Source organism: Desmodus rotundus, chromosome 3 (genome assembly GCF_022682495.2).
Source record: "Desmodus rotundus isolate HL8 chromosome 3, HLdesRot8A.1, whole genome shotgun sequence".
NCBI lineage: Eukaryota > Metazoa > Chordata > Mammalia > Chiroptera > Phyllostomidae > Desmodus > Desmodus rotundus.
The window spans coordinates 118,198,143-118,225,472 of NC_071389.1; the positions used below are offsets into that span (position 1 = coordinate 118,198,143).

Below are 27,330 nucleotides of genomic sequence, written 5' to 3' on the forward strand. Positions count from 1 at the left end.
ATAGAATATAATTACACAAACCTAGATGGCAACCACACTACCTAAAACACATTTCTTAGAACGTAACCCCATCATTAAGTCATGCATGACTATTAGTTTTTTATGCTGCGTATCAAATTACCCCAAACTTAATGACTTAAAACAATACATGTTTATTATCTCACAGTTCCTATATGTCAGGCAACTCACAGCTTAGCTGGGTCCGCTGCTCAGAGCCTCACAAGTTTGCCCAGGGCTGGGGTCTCATCAGAGACTTGACTATGGAAGGACCTACCTCAAAACTCCCTCAAGCTATTGAATTTACAATATTTCCTTGGTTGTGGGATTCATGGCAACTTGCATCTTCAAAGTCAGCCACAGAGAGAGATTCTGGGATGAGTCCATCGGCAAGATGAGTGTTACATAACCAACATAACGCGGGAGCAACACTCCGCCATCTTCGCCATAGTCCGTTGGTTAGAAACAAGTCACTGGTCCTCCTTTACCCAAGGGGAGGGGATTATATGAGGCAGAGATCGTGGGGGCCACCTTAAAATTTGTCTGCCTCAGTCCACAATCTATCTGGCCTTTGAGATTTAAGGGTATGGCTAAGGAGTATCGGAAGCAACATCTTTAGGAGAACCATAAATAAAGATATTTTATATTTAAACACATACTCACACACCCTAACATAAAAACAGAATAAAGTTAGGAATTTTTCTTAGTGGTTGCTGCCATGAGATTTTGCAATCATGCAGCCATGGATGTGAATCTCTGGTAGTTGCTTAACCCACTTAAGCCTTAGTTTGCCTCTTTAAAATGGGAATAATGATACCAACCTTTGGGGTTATTGTGAGAATTAAATTAGATAAAGTAGATAAAACTCTTAGCACAATCAGAATGCTCAGTAAATGTTCGCCGTTGTATCCAGGTAAGAGTCTTGGGTACTTCAAACAAGACAGAGTTTTCACAGCACGCTCTACATATGGAGACAGTAATCCCTAAAGTGAGGCTGCTCTCCCAAAGCCTGGAAGGGTTTGACATGAGTCTGCCTCCACGTTTCCCACAGAACGTTGGGTGTCCTGCCTCTCCCAGATGGCTCTCCCAGGGGTCTCTAGTTCACCTTCTTCCACATCTTCACCAATGGAACCAGTAAACTTTTGCAAGGCTGAATTCAGAACCCCTGAAGATCTTCAAACTTCACAACTGGAATGCCTCAGGGATGCTGGCTTCACACTGGACACCTCTATCTACCTACCCTTTCCCCAGGCAGAAACACTGATCATAGTTGACTGTTCCAGCACAAGCTTCCTATCTGCTAGTCATGCTTAGCCCTTGGAACATGGTTTTCTGAGATGGATTCATGTAATTACTCAGTCACTAAACACCTTTATTCGACATCTACCACATGCCAGGCACAGGGATAGTTTTGGAGACAGAATAGCAATGAACACAAAATCCTCCTCTCAAGTAAACCATTGGCCAGTGCAGAGGCACACCCAAGCCAAGAAGGCAGAGCTGACCCTTGACTTTGGAAAGAAGTATACCTTACCCCTTGTGCCAACCCTTCAGTCTGTGAATACGGAATGTTCAAACAGGCCCCTCACTTTCCTCTGCTTTAGTTTTGTTAAGACTCACACTTCCTGCACTCGTTTCACACCACTTTTGTGTTTTCCTACAGAAAACTTTTACTACTAATACTACTTTAGTAAAACTTTTACTATTACTAAAACTTTTACTACTATTGTGTGAGTTTTGTGACTCACGCAATAAGCAACTTCCATCCTAGTTGAAGTACTTACTAAAACAGTTTGACAAACCATGTTTTCCTTTCTTCATCAGCCTTGGGCACTGCCCAGCCTCGTGTTCCACTTTCCCTTTATCCCAAATTTCTGATGATTTTCTGGCTAAATACCATCACTTTCTCAGAGCTCATTACTTTTCCTTTATTTGTGTCACTGGCCTGCCTACTTGATACCCATTTTAAAACTTTGCTTTCACAAAGAAATGAAGTGTCTACCATTTCAGAAGAGTTGTTCCACATGCACCAGTGAGTAGAGAGGACAGCGTGTTGAGGTGCGTGTGCTCTGTTGTCTCAGGCTCTCTCCCTGGACCCACACAGGCCTCTACACACTAGGGTTCTCACAGCCCGAGGGCTGCACGTCCACGCCTTGTCAGTCATCTGTGTCTTACTCAACTTCGTCACTAAAAAATGTCTTACTAACTTTATCACTAATACTAATACCAATACCAACACTAATAAAAGTTAAAATATATCTAGAGATTACAATGTGCCAAGCATTTATATTGTTATGTTATTTAACCTTCACAACCGATCAGGAAAATGAGGTTTAGAGATTTTAGGTAATCTGCTCAAGATCACACAGCAACTAAGTGAGTACAAGATTCAGTTCCCAGGAGTCCAACGTAGTACTGTTGCCCAAGTGTGAAGGGGGATGTGTGAGCCTGAGAACAAAGCTAACCTACTTATTATTTTGTCCAAGATCAGCCCAGCTCCCAGCTCAAGGAGTCAAGGAGAGATCAGCAGCCAGAAAGTTCAATGGTCAGCCAGTCACCTGTACTTTAGGGGCATCCATTACAGCTCAGCTCTGCGTACAGACGAATATGGTAGCAGTGGGTCTCTGTGCAGGGATCTAATGTGGAATAATCAAGAACAAAAGAGCCCTAGCCGGTGGCTCTGTTGGCTGGAGCATTGTCCCAAACACCAAAAGGTTGTGGGTTTGTTCCCCAGTCAGGGCACATACAGGGGGCAACTGATCTATGTTTCTCTCTCACATGGATGTTTCTCTCTTTCTTTCTCTCCCTCCCTCTCTATTCACTCCTCTCTCTAAAATCAAGAAACATATCCTCAGGTGAGGATTAAAAAAAAAAAAAAACAATAGAAGGGAAAAGATGTAGGGTGACCTAGCGATGAAACACTGAGAAGAGAGACAACTTTCAGATAACTTTGGATTGAGGAATAAATGCCTTTCTTCTGAACAAAACTTGTAATTCTGACTGTGAATCTAGGGTCCCTAACAATGGCAGAGTGATGACTGTGAAGGGCTCTCATCAAAGACTGACTAGACTTGTGTTTCCTGGGAAGAACCGCTGACCCTGCATCGGCCTTCGGAGCCATCCTTGCTCACGCAGATCATAGTGCACTGTGAAGTCGTGTCTTCAAAGGAAAGTAGGAGCACCAAAATACACATGTCTAGGCCATTATTTCACAGAAGCACTTCAAAGAAACTTTTCCTTTGATCATTTTGACTTCTCATTAATAATAAATGTGAATATATTACTCATAGAAATTACTCAGAGATCTCGAGCTGATAGAGGCTTCAGTTGGACCCATCACCAGCACAACAGGGAAGATCAAGGAGGGAATCACATGCTGGCTCTTAAAGAGTCCACCTGGAAGTGACATGGATCCCCCCATTCACAGGTCACTGGCCAGAGCGAGTCACGTGGTCCACCTAGCTTCAAGGGGGATGGGGAAGTAGGATCTTGCCACATGCTGGTAAGGGAGGGTAGGTCACTGCCCACACCTGGTGAAAAGCACGGACAACTACTAATGTGAAGGCCAAGTGAACAGTATATTTACGAGGTCAAATGAAGGAGTATGTTCAAGAACATAAGGCACTTGGGAGCGTTGTTACATTTTCATAGCAATTTCTCAACTGCAATTTCCCCATGAAGGCCTTCACTATGAACGTTACAATTGTTTAAGGAAACAGGTGTCCTGACCTGATAAAATCATGAAGGAAAAATAATAGTGAAAAAATTGTGGAATTTATATAACTGAGACAGGAGTGATTGTCTTGTGCATAAGAGGCAGATGAAACGATCCATCTGCCATTCTGGGTCTTTGGTGGGAATGCCAAGGAAACTCATTGCAGAATGTTGCAAAGGTAAACCACTCAGACTTGGCACCATTAACGTTTTTATTTTAGTTTTTTACATTAAAAAAAAATTATTGTTGTTCACTTACAGTTATCCCAATTTCCCCTCCATTACTCTCCCCTGCTCTACCTACCCTCACCTCCCTCATTCAATCCTCTTTTTTCCCTTGAAGTTGCCTATTGTCTTGACATTTCTCCAAGCAATTTCAAAGCAGTTTACTGTATTGACATCATATTTGGAACTTTAAGCAATGTAAAAATGACAGTTTACGTTTCATTTACTTATTACTTCATTCAACAAACATTTATTTTGAGGACCTACTGTATGCAGATACTTCCTTAGATACCAGGGATGCAAAGCTAAGACGTGGGCCTTACCCTTAGGGCACTCATTATAAATCTAACGAGAGAAAGACTAGGGATTAGGAAATTATAGAATATTGTGAAAGGGCAATTATAGAATTATACACCAGATATACTGGGAGAGCTGTTAGTACTAATATTTATTAAGACCATCACCTGCCTTGGAAGAGAGCAGTGAACCCGTGTAATCCACCCAGTACACAGGCCCACCTCTTAGACTTGTGTAAATTATTCATTGCACAACTCCAAGATGCACCGTCCCCGTGCAGGCTCCTTAGATTTGTATGGATGCCAGCAAAGTGTTTGGAGCCAGAGGTACCTCTGTTTCCTCCAACGTCATTGTCTGAACTAGCAATAGGACTGCCAACATCTAACCAACATTTAGTACTCTGCAATATTTTTTATGTTTACTTGTATTGTTATTAATGTTGATGTAATGGTAATCTCTAACGCATTGAACATTTTTTAAAAATAATCATCGATTATACAGCTAGTTTGACTAAGACTGTTCTAGCCATGTTGAAAGTCCTAGGTAAATATAAGCCACTATCCTTGACCTCAAAAAGCCTTTAAGCTAACTGGAAAAGAAAGACAAAAACACATAAATCAATTAGACATTAATAATCTCTAGCCTGTGTAGCACTGAGTCTAAATGCAGCCTGAGTTGTGGGAACCAAGATATCAACCTTAGACTGGATTTCATTTTGAGTTTGAAGGATGTGGAATATTTGGATAAATGAGAGGAAAGGGACTGATGAGAATGTATATCAGTCTTTGTCCATTCCTTCTAGGGAAAAACACCGCAAAGCTCACACCTTGTTGATGGAGATTAAGAGCTGCCCCTGAGTTCAGCATGGCAGAGTTCAGCAGCTGCGAAAGGGTGGTGAACTCTGTTCATCACCCCCTCACCTGCTGCAGCTCCTTTCCATACACCCTGTTACTTTGTGTCTTTCTGCCGGGCTCCTCTTGGACACAGCAAGTCCTTCTACTATTCTCTTGTACTGGTTAAGAATATAGGCTAGTCTATTGATTCTCATATTGTGGTACCCAGCCAACAATATGAGAATCATCTAGGAACTTGTTAAAAATGCAAGTCTTTGGGCCCCATCCCAGACTTAATGATTTTCGGAGGGTAGAGCCCAGCAATCTATGGTTTAACAAGCCCCCCAGGTGATTCCAATACACACCATTGTCTGAGGGCCACTGGGCTCATCAGAAATCCTGGCTTTCAATCCTAGGTCTGTTAGCATTTGCTGGCTCCATGGCTTAGGCAGGTGGTTAATTTTGCTAAATCTCAAATAGTACAACAGTGGTACCCACCCTTACAGGGTCACTGTAAAGAATACATAGTTAATATAATCCCTAGTGTAATCTTTGGCAATTAGTAAGCACTCAGTAACGTATTGCTACTAGCATCTGGCAAGACTTCCCTTTACTTTTAAGTCATGTTCATGCCATACATGGTTGAAAAGCCTTAGTTAGAGCTGTGTTTCTTTACTCCTGCCCATCACCTTCACCCCATCACCTTTGACAGCACCACCTTCAGCACTCTTTGGCGTATCCATACACATATATGTGTGTATAATTACATACACATAGTAGCCTAACATGCTCCATTGTAACCATTTTTGAGTATACAGTTCGGTGACATTAAATACATGCACGTTTGTGTCTTCCTGTTGCCACCATGCATCTCCATGCAGAGGTAGACAGAAATTTTTCATCCTCCCCACTGAAACCCTACACCCATTAAACAATATGTCCCCACTCCTCCCCTCCGCCCAGGCCCTGGCACCACCATTCTACTCTCTGTCTCTGTTAATTTGACTGCACTAAGTATCTCAAATGAGCAGAATCATACAGAATTGTCTTTCTGTGACTGGCTTGTTTCACTTAGCACACTATCCTCATGGTTGTCATATAAGTCAGAATTTCTTTCCTTTTAAGGCTGAATAGTATTCCATTGTATGTGTGTTCCTCGTTTTGTTCATCCATTCTGTGCCCGTGGATGCTTGGACTGCGTCCCTGTCCTGGCTACTGTGAACAGTGCTGCTCTGCACATGATGTACGAATAGCTCTTTCAGTTCCTGCTTATAACCCTTGTGAATCATACCAGAAGTGGAGTTGCTGGTGGTCTACTAATCTTGACAGTTCCCGACTTTATTAGAAAGCTGTACTCTCCTGTCTCCCCTCTGAAGCTGGTGTGGTTGTGGCTACCAAAAAGCAGCACAGCATCTCCTTCCTCTATCCAGGGGAATGTCATAGGATTGCCTTGCCTTTTTTAAACAGCTGAAAGTAGGTGAGTAGAGATAGTCTTCCCTAAAATATGAGGCCTCTCTAGAAGATATCCAGCTATGTAATATGAAAAATAAAGACACTTACTGAAGAAGATACAAGATACAAGAAATATTGTACATAGGGCAATGATGCCTCAGTCCCCTTCAAAGTAGGCACCTTGGGACCTTACACAATTCTCCCAATCACCATCAGCTGCCCCATCATATTTTCCTGAGTCTCATTGACAGTCTGAAATCTCTTCCCTTTCAAAGGTGATTATAGTTTTAGGAAAAGCCAGAAGTCACAGGGCACCAAATCTGGGCTGTAGAGGGGCTGAGTCAGCTGGGTGATTTGATGTTTTACAAAAAACTCTGCATGAGATGTGATGCACGAGCAGGCAAGTTGTCATGATGGAGGTACCGATCACTAGTTGCCCATAGCTGCAGCCTTCTGAATTATCCAAGTAGTTTCTGTGGAGGAATGTCCAAGCTTAACACAAAATTTGATGCAGATTCATTGCTCTACTCGCTCAGTCATTTTGAATGCGATGGCCACACAGTACATGTGCTCACTCAAAGATGTCTACCACCCCCACTGACTGGTACAGTGAAGTCATCATTGTTCACACATGTGCATTCCAGTCCACTCTCCTTGCTGCCAGGTTACATCCATGTCTGTGCAAACCGTTCCTGTTATATTAACAATGGCTGGTCTTTTTCCGGACAGTCCTTATATACTTTCCCCCTAGCCTAGACTCTATTTCATCACAATGAAGAATTTTTCTGTCCTATCTACAAAGTACTCAAAGACAAAACTACTTCCTTCCATCCCACTGGTGACAAGGACCAGAGAATAAAAAGCAATTACAGGGTGGACTGTCTGCTATGATAACTTATTTTTCCTCCAGTTGTTTCCAGCCAAACACACAGTATCATTAACTTTGACTGTGGTGATTACTTTAGCCTCCGGCTTAATCTATTTTGACTAGGAATATTGTCCTCGGAAACACTACAATTTCCTGAAGAGACTGCAAATCAGCAGTCTTGCCTGAAATCATACATGGCCATTATCTTTCCTCTGCCTGAAAGATGTACAAAGACAGTATGTAATTGTGAGCCGGGAAGTTTTCTTTCTTTAGGTGTCTGCCTTCTGGCTGAGTTGTAAGGTAAGGCAATTAGATACCCAACATTTATAACAGACATGTTCAACTTCTCTGATATGTCCTGCAGAGGCTCAGCAAACACAAAGATAATATACTGTAACCAGCAGTTAGGAGGTTTAGACTTCAAGCCTTTTAGACTGTATAAACTGTGATGGCGAGACAATAGACAATGTGCTCATTTACTACTTAAAACCACCTTTAGCCACAATATTTAATGTAGACTCATTCCTACCTGTGAGGTCCACAAGAAATGGGTACTAAACACCTTTTTGTGCAAGGCTTTTAGTTTGAGTTTTGTCTAGAATAAGTTAAACCAATGGGACCCCTCTAGGAGGCAGTGTTGTGTAGTAAAGATGTTGTCTGGATTCAACTCAGCTTCTAGGTTCCTAGTAGCCTCTACCTCTCACTAGGTATGTGACTATGAGCAAATTATTTGAATTCTTTGTATCTTAGTTTAGTACCTGCAGGGTATTTCCTGTTATTCAATGGTAATTGGTACTGGAAAAGGCCACTTAAAATGAATGTACCAAAATGTTATTGAAAAACTGTTATTAAAACATTTTCTTGAAAAATGAACTAAAAATTATACAAATTATAAAGTTGTCTTACATTCAACTAAATTTGATGTAAAGTTTAAACTATATCACTGTTTTCAGAAAACAACAATAAATTACTTAGGATGTTTTTGTTAAATTTTTCTAATGAAACTATATGTTACCATTATGTAACATCCTTCATTTCATATTTGACCTTCACAGGAACATTAACAGGATATGCATTTTGCAAAACTATTCTGGGGCTTAATTGATTTCCAAGGACTTTTCCTGTTCCTTCTGTACTGAATTCTTTCTTTTGAAGCACTTGTCATTATTCCCATAATTGTTTTCTTCAGTTGTCATCAGGTAAAATCATGCCTGATCCACACCTGCCAATGGCTTTGCAAGTAATTCTAGCGTTTTTCTTGTATCATTTTCATCAACTTCATGACATCCTCAGTGTCTGGCAAACTGTGCTTCTTCCCTTTATGATTCATCTGCTTTGTATTTTCACTGGGCAATCTGATGTTTTAAATATCTGACAATCAATGAGGTTATGACAAAAAAATGTGACGGATGCACCAACCAGGATAGACGCTAGAGTAAAATATTTGATGGAAAACTGATTTTAACAAATGGCCAGCTCATTATGACAGTTTTGCCTTCCTGACACCTCTTGGAAAGTGAATACTAAGATAGCAAAGACCCTTAGTTTCCAGTCCAAGTGTTAACTCTGTGTCCTGTGTGCTGCACGATGCCTGGTGAATAGCATGTGCTGTCGCTGTTAATAAATATTCCCAGTATTTACTTAAGAGGACCCACATGCTCACAAAGGCATTGAAGGCATTTAAACACATGTTAATAACATCGGCTTAGGAGAATGTTTTCTTAAAACCAATTCCCCTTTTCATCAATAAGCCTAACAATCAGTGAGTAAAAGATCCCTCACTCCCCAACCTACCTCCATTCCTTAGTTGCCTTTCCCTTTATTTTGTTTAATCTTCTCTCAGTAACACATATTCCCATCTGACATGCTAACTGTTCACATATTTGTTTTGTCTGTCTCCCACCACTAGAGTTTAAACTCCAGAGACCCAGAACAGGGCCTGACACATGGTAGGTGTTCAATAAGTATTTGTTGAATGGATGGTAATCGAAGATTCCTCTTGTCCTCGTCAACCCCCAGGGCCCAGGTGCCCAGGGGCCGTCACACTGACCCCTGGCTAGGGACTCCAGTGCACTATGGCCTGAAAGAGTCCCTGAAGTTAATAAAAACGGGTACTGTGTAAATCCTAAGGAGAGGCACATGGACACCCAAGAAGCACACAGTTGAATGAAAGGCTGTGTGTAGTCCCTGCAAGGTCAGGCCTCCCTGTCCTGAGATGAAGCCCCATTCGAATTCATTTCAGAAGGAATAGGAGAGGGTTCTCTCGTGGGGCAAAGGAAGGAAGCTGGAATTCTCCCTCCTACAAAGGAAAAGGTTGTGTTTGACTCATGCTGTAGTGGAAAGAACTACCCCGTGAGAATCAGGAAACCTGTGTGCAGATCTTACGTCTGACTCTCAATGGGTCTGGAAGTCAGGAAATTCACTTCAAACTTTCAGGCTCTGCAACTGCATCTGTGTGGTGAGTGGGTGTGGCCAGATCAGCATTTTCTTAGAACGTGTGGCCCTCTTCTGCCCGAACAGGGGGATCACGGGCCACATCACGCTGTGGAGCACATGAGATGTAGCTAGGGCTACATTTTAAAATGAAAAAAACTAAAATAGTATATGGAAAAAAAGTAAAGTATCTCATTAATAATCAATAATTTTATATTGATTAATGTTGAAATAATAGTTTTACATATTAGGTTAACTAAAATATATTATTAAAATTAGGATAGTACAGGAAGCTCTGGATGCTGTGGAGGCAGGGGACTTAACTGGTACTTTCTGATCAGTTTTGCTGTGTGAATCTAAGTGGCTCTAAAAATGATAGATAAATAAACACTATATAAAAAATCGGCTCACAAGTTTCTTTCTACTTTTGATAACATGGCTACCAGAACATTTAAAATTACATATGTAATTATAGATATGATTCTCAGGACATTTTCTTTGACGTTGCTGCTCTAGAATCTGAGAGGAGAAAATGAGTCTCTGATCAAACGCTGCATATCGCGTCCCCACCCCCAGGCCTCCCCAGCCCCGCCCTGTGTCCTGAGCCTTCTTGTAGCGTACAGTGAGTAGAAACCTGTTTACTCGCCATTCTCTAAGCAACTTTGACCATGGAACCTATTTTCCACTGAGGTCCTATTAACAACCCTCAGTTCCGAGGAAGACATTTTGGACAACAGAGGTCCAGATTTTCTGCAAATTCTTCTGAGATTCTAATAATTTGTGGTATTATGAATCTATGTATGAGGAAGGAAGAGTGAGTGGGTGTCTAAGATGCTTGTGCAGACAGGGAGAGTTTTCAGGAGAAATCATGTTCCTCACCAACACTTCCTGGGAGAGAGAATGGCTAACTGCTGAAAGGAAAGAAAGTTGGGAGAGTAGAACCAGGAATCCGGGTGAGGGGGAGAGAGACAAACTGAGATTTGGAGGGTCTTCTCAGAGCCAGTGTTAAGTTATACTCAGTAAAACCTTGGGTCTCTACTGCTTGAGATGCTCATGCTCTCAAGAAATCAGCACCACAGAAAACATCAAAGTCCCAGGTAGAACGTGCAGTCACAGGGAAACTAGAAAACATGCTGTTCTGAGCCAAAACACTATGAGTGGCTGGGGGGTGGCAGAAATTGCAGTGTTAAGAGGACACATTATGTGTCAATGAGTCAAACCCAGACCAGGAAAGCCGGGCGGCTCCACACGTTCCACCCTCTCACCTCCAGGCCTCCAGGGAGCAGATGAGGAGAAACCCTTGAGGGTTTATCTCACCAGATAAAGCAGTGAGGCCACAGCCTGTGGCCTCTGACAGAGATTTCTGTGTGGGTGATAAGAAAGCTATTTCTGGGGCCTGACATTTCTGCCTGTGCCTTCAGAAAGTGTCACAAGTCAGGTGCTAGATCACCTAGGATTTCTGGGGTTCCATTATGAATGGAAGTTTTTCCTGGATGAATTTCAAAACTTCCCCCATTGCTCATTAACTTCTTCCTTTTCCTGGAGACAATTATGCTGAGTGAAACAAGCCAGTAAGAAAAAGACAGATACCATATGATTTCACTCATGTGTGGAATCTAATGAACAAACTGAAGAAACAAGCAAAACAGAGACAGACTCATAGACAGAGAGCAGGATGACAGCTATGGGGTGAGGGATTAAAGGGTGGAAGCATCGAATAAAAAAGAAAAAGGACTGATGGACACGGTCAACAGTGTGGTGATTGTGGGGAGAGGGGGTGGGTAGAGGTGGAAGAAGGTGTAGGGGGGATAAATGATGATAGAAAAAATACAATGAAATTTTTAAAATATTTTTTGAAAAAGCAACTATTTCTCTAATTTTATTATTAGATTCTTTTCTTATTATTGAGTTATAAGAGTTTTATGTTATCTAGATACAAGTCCTTTTTCAAATATGTGCCCTACAGATGTTTTCTCTTATCTAAAACTTACATTTTCATTTTCTTAATTGTGTTTTTTGACATGCTAATATTTTTATCATTATGAAGTCTAATTTACTAAACATTTTTATGGTTTATGCCTTTTGTATTGCACAGAAGAAACTTCATGTACATAAGAACTTGTGGCCTAACCCAAGGTCCCAAGATTTTCACATAGTTTTTTCCTAGAAAGTTGATGGTGTTAGCTCTTAGATTTAGGTCGATGATCTATTTTAGCTTAAATTTTGTGTTTGCTGTGAGGAAATGGTCAAAATACCTTTCTTAACCTAGATATCCAGTCATTCCAGCATGATTTATTGAAGGCCATCCATTTCTTACCTTGGCAACTTTATCAAAATTCAGTTGACCATGTAAGTGTGGGTCTACCTGGACTCTCAACTCTGTTGCATCAATCCATGTCTAAACTCATACCCTACTGTCCTGTCCTGATTACTGTATGTTTTAAAGTAAGTCCTAACATCAGATAAAAAAAGTCCTTTAAATTTGACATTTTAAAAAACCATTTTGACCATTCCAGTCCTTTGCAGTGCTGCATTTTTAATAATGCTTTTGTGTTTGAAAGATACAGCATACGTCACGCTGTACAATTTTATAGACCAAGAAGCCACAGACGGAGAAACATCAACGATCTGTCTGACTTCACATTATGAGGTTGGGTTCCCGTCTCTTTGTGGTCACATCTCATTTTCCCACTGGAATGTCAGCTTCACAAGAGCAGGAACTACGTTTTTTTTCTTTACCTCTGACTCCCTAGTAAAACAATGCTTATGGTAGGTTTTCAACAAATACTTGTTGAACAAAAGAAGGAATTGGGTCCAAGAGAAGTTGAGTGACTTGTGTCTGGGTAAAAGGCAATAGCTGAACTGCCACTAGAACTTCAGTTTCCAAACTCTTCATTAATATGTTTTCATCTTACAATATGAGTGGGGGAGACAGAAGAGAAAGGGAAAGAAGAAAAAAATGAATGAAGGGTGAGCTAGGTAAGAGCATTATTAGCATGATTTTTTAAAAGGCTTTAGTTAATACATCTCAGCTTATACCTGTAACTTCCAGTCACTAAACATTTACAAGTTTATTCTTTGTTTGAAATACTTTTTTAACATGCAGAGGAATACCCAGATGATTCACAGGTCCAAAACCACAGCCTAAGCAGGAGACAGCCACATTTCCTTCCTGAGCATGGTGCTAAGAAAACAGAGAAAAGACCCACAAGGCCAGAATGAATCCCTTGGGTCAGCAGTGGACAGACCCTTGCTGGACCTCTCTACACTAATGGTCTTTCCAGTTTGGAGAGATCTTCAGAGAGCAACATTTGGCTGGGCTTTTCCCTCTAAAATTTAACTCAGAGAGGACTTTCATTTTTTTAAAAAAAAAATCCCTTAAACTGTAGTCCTTGTTTTTAAAATTGGAATACTAGATGTCAGGGGGGAAAAAATAATAACCTAGTGTTAATTTGAGCAGGAAAGTAACTAGAGAACAGGATAAGGAATGTTCAACCATCAAAATGTGGAGGTGGCTCAGACTGCACAACCTCTAATTCATGTGGCATGTCATCTTCTTAAACAATGATTATAGATACTAAGTGTGCATTTGAAGGGACTAGAATTGTCATTAATTACTCTGCAATATCCTGTCAACCAAATTCTCCCTTCAAGTAAATACACGTGGCTTCCATGAAATTAGTGGGTGTCACAGGTAACTGAGAGGAGAATTTGGTGCTGTGACCTCACAAGACACTGTGAAGACTTTGACTTATAAACAACAATTAAAGAAGACTTCTGTCAGAAGTGATCAGTATGGGGGAGAAATTAAATATCTTTATTTCAGTCAAGTCAAGAAATGTTTGTTGAATGTGGACTTTGTTCAGGGCAAGATGCTAGGCGCTGCTGGGGGAACCCAAGGTGAGACGCAGACAGGGCTGCCTCGACCTGCTCTCAGATCTGCAGGGGAGAGTCCTGACCAGCATCCCTTCCATCGATTCACTCCCTCAATTCTCAGCTCAAATGTCACTTTCTGTGGATGAGATTAGGTCCTCCTGGTAAGACATGTCATGTTTGTAATCCTCCTCCAGCTCCAAGCAGAGAGGGGCCAAGTTCATCTTACCCCGTCTTGATGAGAACACAGGTTCTGGAGCCAGCAGCCTCTGTTCAAATCTCAGCTCTGTCACTCACTCTCCGTGTGATGTGTGCAGTCACTCATGCTTCTGAAGCGTGGGCATGTCCATCAGTAAAACAGAGATAATAATTCTGTAGTATGCACCTCACAGAACTGTTTGAAATTAAATGAGGTAAAATCACTAATGACCTGGCCCATATTAAGCCCTCCATAAGAATGAAGTTAAAACATCAGTCATTAAATAAGTCTAATTTCTTTAATAATAAGTACAGATAATGGTTGCCACTCTCTGTCTATTAAAATGATAATACAACAACAACAATTATTATTATTACTGAGAGCTTATTGGGGAGTAGGCACTATGCTGAGTGCTTTGCACATAATCAGCAAATTTAGGAGAAACGCACATCAAGCTACCAACAGCCTGGTCTTTTAGCTTCTCCTGTCTGGGCAAATCATTGTTTTTAGGGACATAAGATCATCAGATATGCGTGGATGATGTATGAGTGTCTATTTCAGTCAGTCTTAGAAATAAATGGCATGGTCAAAGGATTAACTGAAGAGAGCTTATGAAGGGACCAATAATTAAAGGATTTGGGCAGGGTCAAGAAAACCAGGAAGGAACTGAGTTGCTCACAGTGACTAACAGTAATGGGGAGCTGTTACTTCCCCTAGACTTGAATGGGTAAAGCAGAGAAAAGTGCTGCTTCAGGGCACCATGAGTGCTATGGCCAAGGGTGTGGAGGGCCTACACCATGGAACCTGAGGCATTGGCCATGGACAAATCCGTACCGAGGCGGGGAGCAGGAGGAATACCCCACTGCTCTCTTCCCACCCTCTGATCTGCTGCTGCCTGCCTCCCAATGGCCAAACCCTGCCAGATGCCAGAGAGCAGCACAGTCCACGACCACCTCCTTCTAGAACCGAGAACAAGGCAGAGAAGGGCTGAGCACGGATCTACCCAGAAGAGACAACAGAATAACTCACATGGAACAGTGGACCATCAAGTCTAGTCACACTTGAGTAAATTCACGTTGACTACACACAAAACATTAGAGGAAATAAAGAATCTAGACTAGTGATTTTCAACCTTTTTTTTATGTCATGGCACATGTAAACAAATTACTAAAAATCTGTGGCACACCACAAAAGATAATTTTTTGCTGATCTGACAAAAGAACAGGTGTAATTTTGATTCGTTCACACCAGATGACTGCTGTTGTGTTGGCTGTTATTTTTTTTTATTTGATTTTTATTTGACAATCTGAGGGAAAAGAGGTCAGTGTCCCTGGTATTGCATGTTTTAAAAACTCTTGTGGCACATGGCACTCCAGTTGAAAATCACTGATCTAGACAGTTAAATTAGACAAAACTGCAGAGCTATTGCTACGCTAAAAATAAAGGCAAGCTTTTCTTTCTTGCCACAGTTAATAAAGATAGAAAGAAGTAGGGGGTATCGGATAGCAACCAAGTACCAATTATGCCTCCTCAGCCTCCAGTGAAGATGAAAGCTCACGCAGTTAGGCTCCGTGTTTGAAAATGACCCAATTATTATATTTAGTTGAATTTAAGAACCCTGCTTTTGCTGATGAATTTGAATCATGACAGCCAATCATCCCTCTCTTTATACTTTCACAATATCAACTAGTTAAGATTCAGGCATCTTCTCTTTCTTCATTGAAGCACCATTCTTCTGGAAGATATCATTTTTAAATTTTTATTTTTATTGTGGTGAAATATACATAATATAAAAATTTACTGTACATTTTTAAGTATACAGCTCAGTAGTGTTAATGTATGCACATCATTGTGAAACAGATTTCGAGAACTTTTTTATCTTGCAAACTGAAACTCTACTCATCAAATGACAACTCCTGGTCCTTCCCTCCCACCCCACCCCTCCCCCACCACCCTTGGCAACCACCATTCTGCTCTCTGGTTCTGCGAATTTGACTACACTAAGTGGAATCCTGACACAAGTGGAATCATACAGTATTCATCTTTCTGTGGCGAACTTCTTTCACTTAGCATAATGTCCTCAAGATTCATCTATATTGTAGCATGGTTCAAAATTCCCTTCCTATTTAAGGCTAAACAACTTTCCATTGTACATGTACCCTACATTCTGTTTATCCTCTCATCTGCCGGTGAACACTGGGATTCCTTTTACCCCTTGGTTATCCTGAACATAGGTGTACAAATACCTACCCAAGTCCTTACTTTCAATTCTTTGGGGTATATACACAGCAGTAGAATTGCACAATCATGGTCATTCGATATTTTATTTTTTGAGAAACCATCATACTAAAAACTTTTGGGCAGGGCTCAGATTATAAATGGCATGGTGGATTCTGTTCTCTTTGTAGCAGAGCAAAAGAACAAAGACTTAGGTTTCATAACTCATAAAACTGGCCTAATGGGTTTGTGTGCTTTGAATGATCCCATCATATGTCCAGCATTTAAATTCTTCCTCTTGGCAATTAAAGAGCACAGGTGTCTCCTCACCCTTCCGCCTTGTTTGGATGCCATGGAATCCTGCCTTGGGTGTCTGATCTATGAAAAGTGTAGGAAGGGGTGCTGGACACCAGACAGGCTGAAGCATTGCACAGGATTAGGATACTTGTAGACAATATGAAGAAGAATGCAGTGATTATAAGAAAAATACCCGTCCTTCTGTCTTCTGACATCCATCTAAACAAACAGAAGAAATGAAGGCAGAATAGAACCATTTTGCATCTATAAAATATTAGAAACAGAAGTAAAAATATTCTGGGGCATATGAACCAAAGATCTAGACTGTAAGCAGAACTGTTACTATCTTTAAAGTGTGATTTTTAAGCTCCTTTACAGAGATCTGAAAATTCAGAGACTACTTAGATAGTAGTCCTTCTCATTTTCCTTCTAAAAATGCCGGGTTCACATGTTAATTCATCATGCCGCCACATTACTTTCTGCCTGTCCTCCAGCAGTAAATCGTAAATAGAGCATACAAGGTCTGTCCAGAAAAAGTCCAGCCATTATTAATATAATGAGAACAGTTTGTGTGACATTGATGTAACCTGGCAGCCAAGGGGAGTGGACTGGAATGCACATGTGTGAACAATGACGACGTCATTGTACTAGTCAGTGGAGGTGGTAGATGCCATTGAGTGAGCGTGTGTCCTGTGTGGCTATTGCATTTAAAATGACTGAGCGAGTACAGCAATGAACCTGTGTCAATTTGCATTAAGCTTGAACATTTCTCCACAGAAACTATTCAGATGATTCAGAAGACCACAGTTATGGCAATTGGCAATTGACAGCTTCATCACAACACACCCACTCATGCATCACGTCTCGTGCAGTTTTCTGGTGAAATATCAAATCACCCAGGTGACTCAGCCTCTCTACAGCCCAGATTGGTGTCCTGTGACTTCTGGCTTTTCCCAAAACTAAATCACCTTTGAAAGGGAAGAGATTTCAGACTGTCAATGAGACTCAGGAAAATATGACAGGGCAGCTGATGGTGATTGGGAGAACTGTGTGAGGTCCCAGGGTGTCCTCCCATCTCACATCTCAAACTCAGGGAGAAAGAAATGTAAAAAAATAAAACTGAAAAAGCCACGAAGTCACAGCTCGCAAGCACTGCAATCATCGGTAATTGCCACTGCTATGAACATCAGCAAGTCCCTCACCGCAGGATGTGGCTTTGACCATGCATCTTCAGGTTGATACAGTCTCCAGTTTTATAATTCTCTCTCCCTTCTCTCCCATTCAAGAAAGCGTATCAAAAGCAGTAAGCAAGAATAGCATAACAGAAAAATAAATCCTTCTCAACTTGGTATTTCGGTTGTCGTTAGTGACCAGCCGTTTGCGCTGTACCTCACAGCGGATCACATTGGTCACGGCGTGGATGCTTGGGCCTAGAGCCGTAGCTCTCCCCATTTCTGACTGAGGACAGCTTAGGCGGGGCAAAAGTCCCTGCGGTCCTTACATTCCACCAATTCCACCTTCCAATTAAACACCTCAATAATAACAAAGACTACAAAAGCAAAAATTCGAAAATATTAATTAAATCAAGAAGAGTAGCAATTGAAAACCACGACTGATTCAAGTAGAATCTGAGGTGCAATGGTAACAACTCTGTGCCTGCATAGGTGCATTGCAGTGGGAGCTGTACAGAGCTGACGGTACTGAGTATGAGCAAGCAATCTCAGTGCAGCGCTCAGGTACTCTGGAATCCTCTGTGGAATACTCGGCAAAACAAACAATGTAAGCACCTGATTTTAGAAACCTTTAATAAACTCACTTATTTACTAGAAGGTAGGCCATAATATGTAACAGTGACAATCCAGGAACTCTAGAATAGAGTGGTCTTGCATTGTCTGATTTATTCATTCAATGCCCATCACATGGATGCTTTCTGACCTTAGATGGACCATGCAGAATACCTCGAGAAACATTGCAGTAAGACAGTAACCTCCTCAACAGTTAACGTTAGCTTCCCGTACGGCCTAACGCAGCTAACTGCTTGTGAGAAGGACATGAAAATATGAAGAGGCCCTGAGGAGCTTACAGTCTATTAGATACTCGATAAATAGAGGTCATGTTAGAGGTCAAAGCAACATATATGACTAGTATTCTTGGGAAGAATGAGATCTTTCTTGTGCAGTACTGAGAATAAATACAATTCTTTTTGACTCTCTGGTCTCAAGATTTGTTTTACTGTATCAAAATCCCAATGGCCTGTATCAGCAAGTCACCCAGAAACACACACAAGATAAATTGCAATAGGAACAATGTCTTGGAGACCAGGTATGAGTTTATGGTAATAAAACAGGCCCAAAGTCTGGGTTTCCAGTTTCCTTGACAAGTGCGGATAAGCATGAACCATAATTCTATTATATGTGAGCTCAAGGCTCGTGGATACGTGCATCAGTTAAGGCCTGGCTGTAAAACACGACACTATGAGATTTGATTCAGCTTTTAAAATCTTTTACACCTACTCAAAAATAGCTGCATAAAAGAAAATCAGATACAGAGAATAATTCACAACACAAATGCTCTTGTGTGGGTGGGAGTTAAGTGGTGTTTGCCTTTGTCTCATTTTATCTGGTGAAATCTGCAATTATAACATAGACTCCTTTCTAAAACTGCAAACTGAAGATTCTAAATCAGCAACAGACAGCTGCGGGGCTGATGGGAATTTGCTGGTTGCCTGGTAGCACCACCGAAAGATACAGTAGGCTGCAGTAGGTTCTTCCCCAAGGCTTGTCTTGGTCATTGTCTTTCTCTTCTTTTCTTTTCTTTTTTTTTCCTCCTAGACTATAAACAGATTGTAAATTGTGTGACACCACAGAACCTGACAGATAATTGAAGGCTATTTTGCGCTTCGTCTGCCAGATCATACAAGTCTTGCTTTTCTACCAGGAACAGCTTGACCTGTACATTTGACCTTGATGCTATGACTTCATCAATTTTTCAGGGAACATTGAAGGTCAGCCAACCAGGGAATGATGGTAAGGACCAGATAAATGAGTGCAATAAGTATGTTTTATAAAAATTTTCTGTGTCTTATGATATTTAGACATTTTGGGGACCTTCCGGGTCTGGGGAGAGAGGGCCCCTCCCAGGGCCGGCTAATTACTGAAGATAACATCTTCCCCATGAACACACCTTTCCTATGCAAACCGTATGTATGCAAACCTGAGCTCATACCCCTCAACCACCTCCTGTAACTCTCACACACCCAGCTGGCTTCCTCTGCTCTGAATCAACCCAGGGCCACGTACTAGGCAACTAGAGACCACCCCTGCCGCCCAAAGCCAGCCAGAATTCTTGACACTTGCCAGTTTTAGCTGTTTACTCTGCCCAGCCCTTTCTGCAGAAAACCCAGTAAAGGCATTGGCCTGCACTTTCCTCTCATTTCTTTCTGCCTCCTGAGCAAACCTGGTCTCCCGTGTGGCCCGTGTGAGGTGGCATGCCCATTCCCTAGAGAATTGTGAGTAATAAATTCTTCTTTCAGAGCTTCTCTGTGCCATCACTCAGTCACCTCCATAAATTAAAATTCCATGGGCACAAATAAGACAAAGGATCTTCGTGATCATTTTTAAGAACATGGCATTTTGGCTTCAAATCTGTCTCAGAGACCAACCTACTTTTACAAAAGCCCAAAGCATCGTGAGTGACCACAGCACACAGCCCTGGGCGGGGGCCAGGCATTCTCTCTTCATCTCTGCTATTTCCTGTGTGGCACAGGAATGCGCAGGGACACACACTTTCTTGCTGGCTTTCTATCATGACAGGAAAGTCCAGAAAACTTCCTGAAGAAAGTAGGAATGGAATGCAGATCTGTAGAGGAAGTGCAAAAGTGGAGGCCTGCCCTCCCGATTTATCAGGAGGAGCCACCAGAATGACGACCCTGATGACGGTGACAGCTGTGAACACTCACCGACTGAGCGCCCCGGCTCTGTGCCCAGGGTGTGCCACACACCACCTCACAACAAAGCTATGAGGTAAGTGCCATCAGTATCCCATTTCGGAGAATTTAGAGATGAAGGTCACTGGATAAAGGTCACATATTTGGGAACTGGTGCCCTGGGGACTAGAGACAACAAATCTAAATCCATAGCCTGTGCTCTAAACCCCTCTCTATACCAATTCTGTGAAAACTGAGTGAGGATCCTTCTCCCAGTGACACAGAATTCAAAAGCACAATTCCTTTTGTGAAGGAAATGTCAGTCTGAAGACCTCAGCCCCTAGTTGGCGTCTCTAATTGGCTGGTGGATGGTGCCATGCTGCCTTCCAAAACAAACTTATTTTTGGCTGATATCCAGAAATGGGGCCAACTCTAGGCAATATTGTGTAATAGGCAACCTCTTGACTTCTAGTGATTGTTTTTCTGAGAATTCAGTGCCTTCGCTACCTCTGTAGATGCCCCGGGTGACTTCACGCCCAGCACTGTCCTCTGTGACCTGGGCCTTAAGCCCCAGATTATTTCTCTGTACCAGTAAATTCATCAGAATTTCCAGTCCCTCTTTCTTAATTTATTATTTTATTTTATTTTATTTTAATTAAACATATTAGGGTGACTTTGGTTAATAAGATTATATAGTTTTAAAGTGTATTTCCTTGTTTAATTTAAATCTATCAAGGGCTCTAAATTCAAATGGACCTGGCCCCTAATCCCAGATGTAGAGCTTTTACCCATGCGACCTTGACCCCCACTTTCCTCATCTGTAACTGCCAGAGTGGCATGACCTGCCTCAGCTTTTTTTAATGATAAATTTATCTTATTATTTATTTAAATATTTAAGCTCTCACTGGCTGGTGTGGCACAGTGGATCGAGCGTGGGCTGCAAACCAAAGGGTTGCCACTTCGATTTCCAGTGGGGGGGCACAGGCCTGGTTGTGGGCCAGGTCCCCAGTAGGGGGTGCGTGAGAGGCAACCACACACTGATGTTTCTCTCCCTCCCTTCCCCTCTCTAAAGATAAAGAAATCGTTACAAATGTTATTAAAATAAATAAATAAATGTGTAATCTCTCGCACTAGATTTTTACAAGACGGTGAATAAACACTGACAAATTATTTCTCCCACAGACCTGTAACCACACATTCCCAGATGGTATAAATATATGGTTGAACTAACATTAATACATGTCACCTTTTTATCAATTACAACTAATAAACAAATTATCAAGTATCTAAATATTAAGTTACGCAGCTCAAAAGGCATATAAGACATTAGATATCTGCTCAATTCATTAGCAAAAATTGACTTTTTTTTGCAAGATGAAGTAGGAAGGAAAAAAAATCACAGTTCAAATAAAAATAAATTGGCAAACAACTTCAGACAGTATAAAAATGCAAAAATTTAAAAATGTTTGTGATTAAGAATTATTTAAGCTACATTAATAAAGCATCTCTACCCTTTAAAAATATTTATTGTATTAAAGAGCATATTTTACTTGTTCTGCACAAGACAAAGGCAACATTTTACTGAAAATACTTAACAGCCCCCCATTCTTTCCTCAGGGTCTCTCTGTAAGTTGCCCCGCAGGTGCAAACACTAAAAATAACCAATGGGCTTTTTGTCTGGAGACATTAAAGACACGGGCTTCTGTACAATGTAGATTTTCCATAACAGCATGAAGTGAGATTTACAGGAAGACATTAACTAATCACTAGGACTTGGTATACAATTTTTTTTTTAAAGTTGAACAAACCGAATGTATACTTGCATAAATGTGGGAGACATAAACATAAAGTGAGCAGACAGATAACCATATAGGTTCTACTTTCTACGTTTGAAATGACTGAAGGGATAAACCACATTAGGTCCAGGTGCTTCAGAGTTCCTGGGATATTAGTTCTGGATGATACTAAAAATATACAAGAATTGTGATGGGTATTTTGGCACCTAATCTTTCCAAAATTTTTATATATTGATAAGATTCTGGCATGGGAGTAGATTTAAAGATATAACTCAAAAAGCATGATTTCAGGGAAAGTCAACTGGTACAAATGATAAATGCTGAACAGTAAGCATCTTTTGCTGAGTGTCAAAATAGGTTGATTGCAACCCAAACATAGAGGTTGCAATTCTTTCAAGCTTGTGGCCTGGTAAAACTGCTTTTCAATACTCCAATGGAAGCTTCATTAGACTTATTCACCACACCAAGGTGTTGGTAATGTGTATGGCATCTTAGGTCCTGCCTTGAGTTCCACTTCCAAGGCAATGGCATCATCAGGCACCCGTTTTACTGAATGCAACAGTTGTTTCTATGACCATTGGAGTCTTTGAAGTGCGGCCACATTTTAGGATGATACTTCCCCAAATACAAAAGTTGCTCACTGTTAAAAGCTTCACACTGCATTTGTCTTATAAACTGTACCCCATCTTCATATCTCATTCCACCTTCGATTCATGCTCGGGCAGCAAGCACCAGAGCTCTCCCAGGGCCCGTAACACAATGAACAGACAGCAATACAACAACCAGGTTGTTCACAAAACTTAATTTTTATATTAAGACTTTACCAGTCATCGACCATCTGTTTGGATGGTGCTGCTCCATCATGAAAAGGCCCATCAGGAACATGAATGTCTTCTTTCTCCACAAGAGTGGTGTCGTGAGTTGCTTCACATGCTCTTACTATTGTAGTAAATTTGTACTTCTTAAATTCCTCTATATATTTGCTTAGGGCCACATTGGTTGGATTGTATAAAACAATAAGAAATCTCAGTTCTGGTACATGACTTCCACAGGAACAGGCCGGTTCATGCAAGCCATGTTAGTTTAGTTAAAAAACACTCAATAGAGTTATAAAAGAATTTAACAATTGAATACAGAAATAATGCAATGAAGCTGAGTCTACTTCAATATACTCGGAATTCTCAGAGTTTTGAATATGAAGATTGCAGTAATGGGAAATGAAATGAACCTCCTGAAAAAAGCAAGATTCTTCAATCCAGTAATGTTCATTTCATATATAGCAAGTAATATAACATAAATTCCAAGTAATACACTTGTTTCTGGAGCCACAAAAAAGTCAGCCTTTCAACATTATGGACATAATGAGCGAATGTGGCTTGATACACCAGCCATGATAGTAAGCACTGGCCTCACACATCTGCTAGGAATTCAAATGAAATACAAGAAGTTCTGATACAACTAGACAGTAGAAAAAGTGAAACTTAAGCAATGGAGCTAATAAGAGAATGCAGTCTACTTTACAATTTTGTCAAATGTTTGCAGCTCTCATGTCATAAAATTCTAGAAAGAGAAGTCTTACATAAAGTCAGCAGAAATGATACAGGGGAAAGAGAAAGAAGCCAAGCATCATAAGACAGAAGTCCTTAAATGCCTCTTGTAGGCCGGTAACTTTCAACATGTCACTTGACCTCTATGGATGTCCATTTCCTCCTTTTTGAAATAAGAGTTGGACCAGACTCTGACTCCACTATTGTCCCTCCCCTTGTTCTCTGGGAACATTGTAGCCACAATAATTACTGTTGCACCCAAGTAACATCACGAAGCAGAGTCTAGTCACGCACAGGAATTCCAGGCACTGTGACTATGAATTCTAATCCCTCTCTGGTCACACCATGGTTGAATGACCTTGGGCAGGGCACCTAACTTCAGCTAACTGTCTCAGATGCCTCACCAGACAAAAATCTCCAGGAATTTACGGGATAAATTTCCAACTCCTACATGCACAAGCTACCCTCCAAAGCATTTACAGTGCTTACCTCAGGACCACCCATGACAAATCAGGAAATTAGTCTTGTTCCCAGAATAATTCTCAGTTGTGCCATGTTCTGACCACCAACACAGAAGCCTATCTCTTTCTATTCCAATCATAACCGTATTTTAAAGGAGGCCACATTTAAGTGAAAATTTAAAAGGCTGAAAATTTTTTCAAATTTGTGAAAACCCCCAAGGCTAGGAAGATCTGATATACATTGAACCACCTTGATTCTAATAATCTTAAATAAACAGTGGAAACTAAGGAAAGTCACTGCAAACTTTCAGCAAATATTTTTAAGATGTGTCTTATAATAGGATTGGCACTATGATCTCTGTCATAAATTTAATAGATAAGAACTCCACTATTGCTGTTAATAATAATAAGATAATGGTAGCTGTCATTTGTTATGCAAATGTTATGTTTTAAGCATTATGCTAAGGGCATTACATGCTAGGTCCACTAGAATGCTTTCAGCTGCAAGTAAGAGTACCTAACTAAAACAGGCTTAAGTATCAGTAGTCTCTTATCTCATAACCACTGGCAAGGAGTAGCTGGTCCCAGAGTTGCTGACTGAGCAGCACAACAACATCACAGAGGGCTCATCCTTCCCCTTTGCCATTCTCAACATGTGGGTAGCATCTCCCCTGGTATTTGCACAATGGCTGCAGTGACTCCAGGTACCACACAGAGACATCAACCTCTAGATAAATACACTTCCTACACTCTTTCTATTGGTTAGGAAAACCCTACCCAGAAGGTCCCCACAGATTTCCCTCACATTTCATTGTCCAGGATCAAATCACTTATACCTAAACCAATCAATGGAAGAAGGAATAAAACCACCAATATCCTTTTAGACCAAACACAATTCCACAGTCACACAGCTTAAAGTTGGGAAATCCTGTATTCTTAATTACCATATTGATGGTTCTGACATTTCAGTGTATGTAAGAACATCAGGAGAGTTTACTAAAAATGTAGATTCCCAGACTTCACACCCAGAGACTCTGATTCAATAGTATAAAGAGCCCTAATTCCTAATTTTTACAAATGATCTCAGTTAACTTTGATGCAAGAGGTCCACAAACAGCATTTCATGAGAGAGCATAGGGTTAGCTATCATTTGGGCAGAAGTCAGATTTAAAAAAAAAACACCCTGATTTTCTGTAAGACACAGAGCCGCCATCTCCAAAAGCCACCCATCTTTCTTACCCACAATCATAGAAATACCACATTGAATTCTCTCTACAATCTACACAGGTCAAACCCTACGCAGTGTCCAGGTTTGGCTCCCTAATTTAAGAAGGTTATAGATAAAAGATTCAGATGAGGGGAACAAGTTTCAAGAGAAATATAAATTCTAAGTAACCATTGTATAATTTGGGAGTCTTTAGGGTAGAAAATAGTCAACTCTTTGGGAAAGGAAAGGGAGGGGAAGCCATCATAAATGTTCAAGTATTGGCTAGGCTGTCATGTGTAATGGATGCTCAGGCATAGAATCAATGATCAGAAATTATGAGGAGCTTATTTTGTTTTACTGTGAGGAAAAACAATCTAATAAGTAACATTGAGTAACAATGAAAAGGGCTCTCTGCCTCACAAAGCATTCCAAACATACTCAAGCAGAAGCTAGTGGGCTGAGTGTCTGCCACCAATACTGTAAAAGGGATTCCCCAACTGAAAGGAAGCCTGTGTAAATGACTTGTAAGTCATGCTGTGATCCTCCAATCACATCGTCTGCAAACTGACTTGTGCCAGAAATGACCAGCAGAAATGGTCATTTCTGCTGAACACCTTGGAATGCAATTTCATTTCTAACTTAACTTCTATTTAAATTTTATTAATTTTATTAATATAATTAATATATAATTATTTCATTAACACACAATATACCAGGAGTAATATAATAATCTATATATTACAGTAACACAAAGTCTATCCAGAAAAAGTCCAGCCATTATTAATATAATGGGAATGGTTTGTGCAACATCACTGTAACCTGGCAGCCAAGGAGACTGGACTGGAATGCACATGTATGAACAATGACGACTTCACTGTATTAGTCAGTCGGGGTGGTAGGTACCATTGAGTGAGCATGTGTACTGCGTAGCCATTGCATTCAAAATGATTGAGCAAGTAGAGCAACAAATCTGCATCAAATTTTGCATCTAGCTTGAAAATTCTTCCACGGAAACTATTCAGAGGGCTTCAGCTATGGGCAAGTGGTACCTGGCAACTTCATCATGACAACGTGCCTGCTCATGCATCACATCTCATGCAGAGTTTTTTGGCAAAACATCAAATCACCCAGCTGACTCAGCCCCCCTACAGCCCAGATTTGGTGCCCTGTGACTTCTGGCTTTTCCTAAAATTAAAATCACCTTTGAAAGGGAAGAGATTTCAGATTATTGATGAGATTCAGCGAAATACAATGGGGCAGCTGATGGCTATTGGGAGAACTGTGTGAGGTCCCAAGGTGCCTACTTTGAAGGGGACTGAGGCATCATTGCCCTATGTACAATGTTTCTTATATCTTGTATCGTCTTCATTAAATGTCTATTTTTATATTACATGGCTGGGTACCTTCTGGACAGACCTCATATAATTTCTATTTTAATTTCTAAATGCCCTGTTTTATCAAGTTGATAGGACATATCTGACTCTTCTTTGTGTCTCTGTGGCATCTAGCTCATAACCACGCCCACCATAAGTACTTAGTACACAGTTGGCAAATGAAAAGGGATGGCCTAGAATGGGGGGTAAACACATCCAGATAATAACACAGCACAAAATGAGTAGAAGTACTTTTAGTACGTACTTCTTCCCTGCTTATTACTATTCTTCCCTCTCTGGGAGCTACACAGGGTGGCTATATTTGTAATAAGTACTCTCCTGTCTGGCCATCAGTGATTGGGCCAGAAGGTAACACATGATTCAGGCTGAGCCAATGAGATTGGCACTAAGATTTTAAGGCAGTCTCTAAGGGTGGCTGTACATGTAAATTCAGAAGCATGGTCTACTGAAAAGCATGGTCTACTAAAAACCAATGAAGCAGATGAGAGAAAAACAGTGAGTTCCCTGACTTTCCAACTCCTGGGTCCCAATTCCTTCCTGAAGCTCAGGTGCAAATGTGCCCTTGGTCTTTGTGAGAAACTCTGTGTCCTTATAA

The 27,330-nt window shown here is 40.9% G+C and overlaps 1 pseudogene; it reads right to left on the bottom strand.

Moving 5' to 3' along the window:
• Positions 1-22,672: 22,672 nt before the first annotated feature.
• LOC112303280 (protein tyrosine phosphatase type IVA 1-like) lies at positions 22,673-23,194 on the bottom strand (annotated as a pseudogene).
• Positions 23,195-27,330: the final 4,136 nt, after the last annotated feature.